We start from the raw sequence: 9,991 nt of genomic DNA on the forward strand, positions 1-9,991 counted from the left end.
TGTGCCTGGGGGAGAGGGGTGTGTGACTCTTCCCACTCCTGTGGGGCTTCTTTGGAGAAAAGGCTTTGCTGCTGCCCAGTGGCTCCCCACCCCCACATCTGCATCTTTTCAAGTTTTGTTTTTGGTCTTTCTTTTTCTTTCTTTTTTCTCTTCTTCCTTTTCTTTTCCTTCCTTCCTTTCTTGTCTCTCTTTTGTTTAAATTATTTTTTTTAGGTAGGATTTCTTTGTGTAGCCCTGGATGCCCTGGAACTCACTCTGTAGACCAGGCTGGCCTCAAATTCGGAGATCCGCCTGCCTCTGCCTCCCGAATGCTGGGATAAAGTTGTGCACCACCACTGCCTGGCTGACTGCATTTATTTCTTCTGTGTGTGTACAGGTCTCTGCTTGTCACAGTACACATTTGGAAGTGAGAAAATGGCTTTTGGAGTCAGTTCTTCCTTCCCAGGTGGGTCCTTGGGATGGAACTCAGGTCTTCAGTCTTGACAGGCACACCTTCCCCTGCCGAGCCAGTTCACTGGCACTCAGTCTTTTGTCTGTTCGGATCCATAAAAGTACCAGACACCAGGAGAACACAAGCTACTGTGTGGCCTTTGGAAGCAGGGCTCTGCCTTCTAGGCATCTGATCATTCTGGGCCTCAGTTTCCCCCTGAGTCATCGCATACTAGCATGATGACACTGAGAGTGGTGTGTGATGTCTGCGAGGTGAGTGATTCAGCAGTTAAGCCTCTGGCAGAGCTGCCTGACAGCAGGACGCCTCCAGAGAGCATCTTCATCCTCCTGTGGGAAGATCCATGGCTCCAGTGTCACGTGGCACTGTGGCCTCCGCAGCACCCTGTCCTGTCCCTCCCAGTTTGTCTGGAAGGTGAGGTGACTCCTCCTTCCTGGGTAAGGCATGAGATTGGAAGTGGAAACCCCCTAGGAGCCTGCCACGCTCCACTTTCAGGGACAGTCCGTAGCCGGATGGTGTCATGGCACCCGAGGGTGATAGGCAATCAGGGCTGTGCCCCCAGGGAGACTGGGGTTGGGATGAACATGGGACGTCCAAGGTTGGGAGTCATGGGATGCTTCTATAGAAGGTTCCTGATTCTAGGATTCTCCACAAAGGTGGGAAGGGAAGCCACCACTCTGGTTCATCCTGTCAGTGAGGACAAGAAGGGAGGCTCTGGTTCCAGGGCTGGGCCTCATTTGGTGGATCACCGGCCTAACATGCGTGAATCCTGGCTTCTGTCCTCAGAACCACACAATCCAGGCATGGCGGAGAATGCTTTAATCCCAGCAGCACTTAGCTTGTGGAGGCAGAGGATCTAGGTCGTCCCTGTCCGCAAAGCCAGTTCAAGGCCAGCAAGATGTCTCAGTGGATAAAGGCTCTTGCTATGAAGTCTAAGACCTGAGTTTGTTTAATTCTTTTTTTTTTTAAAAAAATTTATTTATTTGTTATGTATACAGTAGTCTATCTGTGTGTATGCCTGCAGTCAAGAAGAGGGCACCAGATCTTATTACAGATGGTTGTGAGCCACCATATGGTTGCTGGGAATTGAACTCAGGACCTTTGGAAGAGCAGGCAATGCTCTTAACCACTGATCCATCTCTCCAGCCCGAGTTTGTTTACTTCTGAAAACACACATGGCAGAGAGAAAAGATTCCCCCAAATATCCTCTGACTTCCGTGTTCATGAGGCATGAGTTTCTCTCTCTCTCTCTCTCTCTCTCTCTCTCTCTCTCTCTCTCTCTCTCTCTCACACACACACACACACACACACACAATTAATTAAAAAATAAGGAGGAACTAGAGAGACAGCCCATTGGTTAGAGCACTATTCTTCTGGATGACCTGGGTTCCATTCCCAGCTCATATATTAACTGGCTCATAACTGCCTGTAACTCCAGCTCCTGGGGATCTGATGCCCTCTTCTGGCCTTGAAATGAACTTGCATACATAACACACACATACACACATACACACACGTAAATAAAAATAAATCTTTATGAAAAAGGAAAGTTGGCTGTGGCCTTCTTTGGGTACATGCCATTGATGCTCTCAAGAGGTTAAGGAGGATTTCTAGCAGTCTGAGGCTAGCCCACCCACCCCCAAAGAACTACAGCCAGGGGTGGTGGTAGCCACCTGCAATCCCAGTACTTGGGGAGGTGAGGTAGGAATAGACATGGTGAGTCTGAGGCTAACCTGGGCTACAGTTAAAGCCTATGAAAAGGAAGAAAGGAATGGAAGCAGGGAGAGAGAAAGAATGAGGAACTGGGTGTGCGGGCTTGTACCAGTAAGCCTAGCACAGGAGAAATTGAGGTAGGATTGCCATACTTTAATGCCAGCCTGGACTACAAAGTGGGTGATGAGACAGTTTTAGCTACAAAGTGAGGCTATTTGAAAAGAAAAAAAAAGAGGGAATGGAGAAGGAAAGGAGAGAGAGAGAGAGAGAAGCTTTCCATGCCTTCCCAGGGAACATGCAGGTGACTGGAAGGTCAGATCCAGACGAGAGTGAGGACGCCTCCCAGGAAGGCAGTCTGCTCCTGCCTCCTTCCTCAGACTGGAACTCACCAGCCAGGACCTCCTCAATCCTCTATCAGAGCCTGTGGTGACGTGGCAAAGTTTTATTCTCAGCATTGGGCAAAGATCTGAGGATCCTTGAACTTCCGGTCGTCCTATCTTCAAATCCTTAGTGCTGAGATAACGCGCTTCGGCGAGCACGGCTGGCCCATTTAGGCAGGTGCTGGGGAGGGAACCGTCGGCTCCGTGATGCTGAACAAACTCTACCTACTTTCTGCAGTCCAGTGGCTACAACTTACGCCTTGGCGTGAAGAAATGTGTCTGCCACCAGTCTAGCCGTTTTTGGAGTCAGGCAAGCCTCCACCATTAGACTAGGAGCCCCCTTTCCTTCCTTCTAGATTTATTTTTAGTTTATGTGTATGAGTGTTTTTGCCTGCATCAACAGATGTACACCACATGTGTGCAGAGCCCTTTGAGGGCAGAAGGGGGCGCAAGATCCCTTGGAACTGGACTTGTGGATGGTTGCAAGCTGCTTTGTGGGTGCTGGGACTTGAACCTGGGTCCTCTTCAAGAGCAGCAAGTGCTCTTAACTGCCGAGTCATCCTTCCGGTCATAAGGAGGCCCCCTTTTAAGTGTGTGTTTTCAATAACGTGTATTACTTATTTAGGGTCTGTCTGTGTCTGTGCATGCCTTAGAGCAAATGTGGGGGTCAGAGGACAAACTGTGGGGGTTCATTCTCTCCTTCCACTGTGTGGAGCCCTCGCTTGGCATTTAGGTTCGTAGGTTTGAAGGCAAGCACCTCTATCTGTAGAGCCGTCTTACTGATCCCTCAGAACCCCCGTGGGAGCCTTTACAGGAGGAAGAGCTATTTCTAGTCATCCACCTTTTCCCTAGAAGTTAGACTCCCCCTTCCCCATAGGGCCCCAGAGTACAGAAGCCAAAGTTCCCCGGGCTTCTGGGAAAGCCAAGGTCACACAGAACTCTTCCTCATTGGCACCTGTGGCAGGGCAAGCACGCTCGTTGTCCCCTCTTTCTGACGCAGGACTGTGGGTCACACTCCTCCGACACACTACTGTGGGGTTGGGACCCTGCTGGTGTGGCTGAGTTACCTCGCTTCTGTGGACTCCAGTCTCCAGTAGGCAGCAGCGATTTGTTTAGCAGCTTCTCGGCCGAGCCACCACAGGTCCGCACATCACAGGAGACACTGGCTGGGGCATGGCTGACAATACGTACTGCCTGGGCAGTGCTTGGCTTTGCGCTGGCTGGGGAGGAACGGAGAAGGTGGGACCTCATGAGCTTGGTTATTGTCCCACCTTGCAGGAGGTGGCAGCTGCAGGCTGCTGCCGGTGCTTTCGCACATCACTCAATCTTGAACTTATCACGTCTGCCCCTGTGTTCACGTGGAGTTACACACCTTAAGTCACTTCTGGGAATATTAAATCTTTTATGTGTCTCTGATGCCAAATTAGCATTTTTGTGGGCTACAGATGCCCTTATGTTCTCAAAGATCTTGTGTCCTGAATATCCCAGAAGTTCAAGAAAGGAGATTTAGAACAGTAGAAGATTCTTGTTTATTTAGGTTTTTTTTTTTGTTGTTGTTGTTTTTGCGAGACAGGGTTTCTCTGTAACTTTGGGGCCTGCCCTGGAACTAGCTCTTGTAGATCAGGCTGGCCTCGAACTCACAGAGATCTGCCTGCCTCTGCCTCCCGAGTGTTGGGATTAAAGGCATGCGCCACCACTGCCCGGCTGAAAACAAAGTTTTGAATTAAAAAATATTTTTATAGCCAGGTGGAGGTAGCACACACCTTTAATCCCAGGTGGCAGAGGAAGGCAAATCTCTGAGTTCAAGGCTAGCCCAGACTATAGAGAGAGTTCTAAGATAGCCAGGGCAACACAGAGAAACAACAACAACAACAACAAAATCCTGAAATTATTAAGTAGACAAATATTTTTAATGCAACATAACCATTTCAAAAATATGATAGGAGCAATCAGTTTAGAATCAGGGTTGCCTGCTTTGGTTAGGCTCTACAGTACACAGTCCCCCTCCGAGCCTGGAGCTCCCTCTTCACCGGGCAACCTGTGTTTGGCTCCTAAGCACTGAGCCCTCTCTCCAGCCCTCAGGTTCCTCATCTTCTATCATCAATTGCCAGCAAATCACCCCTTTCCTGAAGTGTAGTAGCCCCTTACACAGAGACATGCGAATATTCATTGGTTGCTTTTTTTTTTTTTTTTTTTTTTTTGCTGTTGGGCTTATGGACCATTTCTAGTTCCTGGATTTTGACCAGGGCGTTTGTTTCCTGGAGCCCACACAGTTTTTAAAGAATATTTGTGGGGGCTGGAGAGATGGCTCAGAGGTTAAGAGCACTGACTGCTCTTCCGGAGGTTCTGAGTTCAATTCCCAGCAACCACATGGTGGCTCACAACCATCTGTAATGAGATCTGGTGCCCTCTTCTGGTCTGCAGGCATACATGGAGGCTGAACACTGTGTACATAATAAATAAATTAATTAATTTAAAAAAAAAGAATATTTGTATTTGTGGGTAATATGTGTGTGTCTGTGGGCATGTGTGCTCTGTGGCCCTCACGTGGAGGTCAGAACACAAAGGACAGGAGTTGCTCTCTTCCTCCATCATGTGGGTCATTGCTATCACTGAGCTTGCTGGGCGCTGCTCTGTCAAGCGACTGACTTATCTGCCAGTCTTCTCATGGGGTGGAGTCAGTCTCTACTTTGATCTCCAGTGTCTGCTGGGACTTCCAATTGCTTCACATCCTTGCTAGGTCTAGATGCTTCTGATCTGTGAGTCATCTTAGTGTTAGTGTATGAGTATGTATGTCAGAATTTCCCACAGGTATAAGGAGCGTTTCCTAGATCACTGAGGGCATTGAACACCTTTTCCAGTATGTCCAGTTAAATCAAAGCCAACAGGAAGCTAGGCAATAGGGAGTGAATTTAGAGCCTTGGGCATAATTGGCAGGAGCTTTACCAATGAGACACACCCCCAGCCCCTCACTGGGGGATTCTAGGCAGGGGCTCTACCACTGAGCCACACCCCAGCCCCTCACTGGGGGATTCTAAGCAGGGGCTCTACCACTGAGCCAAGCTCCCAGCCCCTCACTGGGGGATTCTAGGCAGGGGCTCTACCACTGAGCCAAGCTCCCAGCCCCTCCTCAATGGGGGATTCTAGGCAGGGGATTCTCTTCATTGATTCTAATTTAGCGTACGATGTTACTCTGTAGCCCAGGAAGGCCTTGCTCTTTTTGATACTCTTGTCTCAGCCTTTGGAGTCACTGGGATAACAGGCCTGTACCACTGCACCTGGCCAGGCCTAATATATATATATTTTTTTAAAGTAAGATTCATGTCTTAGTACGTGTTCCTGTATCTGTATCTCTGTGTATGGCTTGTTGCATGTGTGGGTGTCAACAGAGGCCAGAAGAGGGCATTGAACCCCTGGAACTAGAGCTAGAGATAGCTGTGAGCTGCCTGAAGTGGGTGCTGGATATCCAACTCTGGTTCTATGTAAGAGCATCCTCATTCTCAACCAATGAGCCATCTCTCCAGCCCTGCATAAGACATTCTTAAGACAAAGAATTCCAGCATCCCAAACATCTTGGGTCTCTGCTTTCTTTGAGGTGTTAAGGGATAGCCTCAGATACTTAGGTAGAACCAGCCTCAGATTGACACTTACGTAGGACTACGAGTGGGAGTGCTGGCTTGGAGACCCCTCTACGTCACAGTGCCCTTGAGTGCTGAGGGTTTGCTTTCCACAACATTTGCTCCTTAGAATGAAACAGGATGAAGATGAATGAATGCATTCCTGAAAGCAGGGCTCATAGAAAGTTGTTATTGCACAGGGGAATAGTGCAGATGGGAAGATGGGAGGCATGGCTCTAGGAAGAGCCCCTGCCTAGAACCCCTCAGTGAGGGGCTAGGGGTGTGGCTCAGTGGTAGAGCCCCTGCCTAGAACCCCTCAGTGAGGGGCTAGGGGTGTGGCTCAGTGGTAGAGCCCCTGCCTAGAATCCCCCAGTGAGGGGCTGGGGTCTGGCTTCTTGCTTAGTGTAATAGAGTGCCTGGGTTTCTTCCCTGGCACTGAAAGACTGGGGGGAGGACCTCTAGAAGGAAGGAATGACCCAAGTGTCTTATGTGTGAGCATCAGCCTCATCATGATCTTGAACCTGAGAAACAAGGAAATATGAAGGTCTGGCCTCCTGGGTGGACATGGGGACTGAGAAGTGAGGAGACAGACTAGACTTCCGGTTCATGTTCCTCTTGTGCCTGGAGCAACTCTTGCTTCCACTCTCCCCACAGAGTCCTCCCAGGTCCTGGCCTCACCCTCCTGGCCCCTGCCTGCCTTGACTTCCCTGCCCATGTGGATGGATTCCTAGGTAGTTGCTCTGGGCCTGGATAGACAGCAGGAGAGAGTCCAGGCTCCCAGCAGCGTTGCAGCGCCAGGTCTCTCCTACTTCTGCATGGTCTCTAAGCGGAGCTCAGCTTCAAAGCACAGGCATGTGGCTCAGCAGGTAGAGGGTTTGCCTAGCAGGCACAAACCCCTGGAATCCACCCTTAGCACCCCATGAACCGGGTGTGGCAGTGCTAGCCTGTAATGCCAGCTCTCAGGTGTCTGGAGGATCAGGAGTTCAAGGTACTTTGAAATCAGTCTTGTCTATATTAGACCCTATGTCAAACAAAGCCAAACAATGCTAGGTGGTGGTGGTGCACACCTTTAATCTCAGCACTTGGGAGCCAGAGGCAGGAGGATCTCTTGAGTTCGAGGCCAGCCTGGTCTACACAGAGTTCCAGGATAACCAGACTACACAGACAAACCCTGTCTTGATTGAGAAAAAAAAAAAAAAAAAAAAAAAAAAAACCCAATCAAAACACAAACGGAGGCCGGGCGGTGGTGGCGCATGCCTTTAATCCCAGCACTCGGGAGGCAGAGGCAGGCGGATCTCTGTGAGTTCGAGACCAGCCTGGTCTACAAGAGCTAGTTCTGGGACAGGCTCCAAAGCCACAGAGAAACCCTGTCTTGAAAAAACAAACAAACAAAAAAAAAACAAAAAAAACAAACCACAAACAGAAAACAAAACAAAACAAAACATAAGAGATGTAGCTATGGTGTTGGACTATTAAACCTTCCTAAGTGCTCTGAACTAGGCCAGTGAGATTGTTCAGTAGGTAAAGAAGCTGACTGCCAAGGCTAAGGATCTGAGTTCGATTCCTGGACCTGGTACAATAGGAGAACATGGACTCCCTCAAACTATCTCTTCCACCCATTAAGTAAATGTTTAAAAAATTCCCCAAGCAAAAACACACAATGATCCTTTTTTTTCTGTTTGTTTTTTACAGACAGGGTTTCTCTGTGTGGTACCATCTGTTCTGGGCCTCACTCTGCAGACCAGGCTGACCTTGAACTCACAGAGATCCACCTGTCCCTTGGCAGGTGCTAGGATTAAAAGAGTGTGCTACCATGCTTGGTTTACAAACTAAAACTCTTAAATGTAGCCTGATGATACCCTGTGTAACCCAGGGATGGCTCTGCTCACTTTCCCAGGTCACCAAAGAAGGATCAGGTTGAAAGGAAGCTGCTGGGGCCTGGCAGTGCCGGGCACAAGCCCCACCCCTTGCAACACAGACATGTTGGCAGCTACTTTGGGCTTTGTGGCCAGTTCCACCCTAAAAACTCATAAGGCTCTCCTGTTTGGTTTGGACATATGTCCTGGGCAGATCTACGGGGACACCTGAGGTGTCAGCTTTACCCTATGTCCTTGGTCAAGGTTCAGAGAGGCTAAAGATGTATCGAAAGATCACACAGTCCTGATGGGAGAGGCAGATATTTGACATATCCACTCTGGGGCTGGGGCTCAGGGTAGCGTGTTTGTGTGATGCTCCAGACTCCAGACCCTGTGAATGAAAAAATAATAAAAATTGATAAGTAAAAATAAATTTAGGCAAACTTGAGCTGGGTATGGCAAGGCACAGCAGTGACCCCAGAAGTTGAGAGGTGGAGTTAACTGGATTAAGAATCGAAGGCTAGCCCTGGCTACATAGTGAGTTTGAGTTCAGAAAGCCAGAAACAAGGCTGGGATGTAGTTCATCCGTAGAGCATTCACCTAGACAGGTAACACATGGAGTTCAGTCCCCAGCAACCCAAGAAGTAATGTGGTGGTGCACATCCGGTGCCGGCCCTGGAGAGACAGGAAGGTCATAGGTTCAAAGCTACCCTTGAGGGTGCAGTGAGTTTGAGGCCAGCGTGGACTACATAAGACTTTGTCTCAAAATAAAATAAAATAACAATAAACAGGAATGCAGTGGCGCATACCTTTAATCCCTGCACTTGGGAGGCAGAGGCAGGCGCATCTCTGTGAGTTTGAGGCCAGCCTGCTCTATAGAGTGAATTCTAAAATACCCAGGGCTATGCAGAGAAACCTGCCTCAAAACCTCCCTCCAAAAATAAAAAAGGGAAGGCTAAAGGGCCATGGGAAGAGAAAGAAAGAAGCCCCTCATGTCTCCTCATGTTCCCTCCTGCCTTTGAACTTGGTTCATATTTCTTCCTAGCTTCAACTGTGGTGGAACTTGCTATGTAGACCAGGCTGGCCTTGAACTCACAGAGATTCATCGACCTGCTCCTCCTGAGTGCTGGGATTCAAGGCTTCCGCCAACACTGCTGGTTTTCACTTTTTATTTTGAGACTCTTGCTAAACTTGGAGTCGTTTCTGCCAGACTGGCTGGCCAGTTCGCTCTGGGGATCCATCCTGCTGTGTCCCACGTGTATACTACAGTGCCCTGCCTTTTGTAGACGCTGGGGATCCGGAATGCCTTTTACCCACTGGGTCATCTCCGCAGTGTTCATTTTGTGACAGGCTCCCCAGCATACCCTCGCTGGCCTGGGTTTTGCTCCTCCTGCCTCAGTTTCCTGAATATCTCGGATACTGCAGTGTAGTTTGGTGGTACAGGGCTTTTCCAGAATCCACCAATGAGGGGCTGGATACTAGAACCCTCCCAGAGTAAGCCAGAGGGCCTGGACTCAAGTCCCAGTACCGCAACAGAACCTACTCAGGAAGCAGAGGCAGGGGGATCTCTGGGCCAGTCAGGGTACATAGTGAGACACTCTCACAGAATGGGAAAAACAACAACAACAACACAAATAAACATAACAAAGGAGCAACGGCTAGCTGGTTCGGGATCTCACACAGCAGTTCTCGGGACCCCACATCCACGCTGAAATCTCACTCTCCTGCGCCCTGGAGCTCACTGCGAGAGGAAACTGAGGCTGTGGGGAGGGGAGCTCCAGGCTTAGGCTACAAAATCAGTAACGGGAGAATAATTTTCTGGATGGTGTGAGACCTCTGGTAGCAGGGGAGTCCCCGCAGGAAGTGGGGCCTCATCTCCCTTCCGATTAGCCAGGAGCCCGGGCAGGGCTCTGGACTTTAACCCCAAGCTGTGGCTGGCGCCGGGAAGGGCAGGCGAGTGGCCCAGAGGCCGGCGGG

Source organism: Chionomys nivalis, chromosome 2 (genome assembly GCF_950005125.1).
Source record: "Chionomys nivalis chromosome 2, mChiNiv1.1, whole genome shotgun sequence".
NCBI classification, from domain to species: domain Eukaryota; kingdom Metazoa; phylum Chordata; class Mammalia; order Rodentia; family Cricetidae; genus Chionomys; species Chionomys nivalis.